Raw genomic sequence first — 372 nt, forward strand, 5'->3', positions numbered from 1 at the left:
TCTACAGGGTTAACAAGGCTGACGTTAGGGGGGAAGTACCAATAAAATCCCCCCAGCCTCTCCCCACCTCTTCCAAGCATTGTTGGTGCCCCTCCTATACCCCGGCTCTCCTCTTGCAGCATCTCTCTCTGCTCTCAGAGGTAAGGAGCTGCAGCACAGAGGGTCCAGTAATCCTGCAGCGAGCGGGCCAAGCTGTTCGGTGTTGGCACAGTAAGGGGCGTTGTGTGCATGCATGCACCTGCTTGGCTGTGAGACTCATACACACGTCCCGCTGCGCTGTAATTCAATCTGAGCTGCTCGTTCCTCCGCAGGATATTTATATGCAGCTTGTAGGAGAATGCCACAGCAAAGGATGCCTGGGAACACAGCACA

Source organism: Nanorana parkeri, unplaced genomic scaffold (genome assembly GCF_000935625.1).
Source record: "Nanorana parkeri isolate BGI_ZX_2015 unplaced genomic scaffold, ASM93562v1 scaffold1926, whole genome shotgun sequence".
Taxonomy (NCBI): domain Eukaryota; kingdom Metazoa; phylum Chordata; class Amphibia; order Anura; family Dicroglossidae; genus Nanorana; species Nanorana parkeri.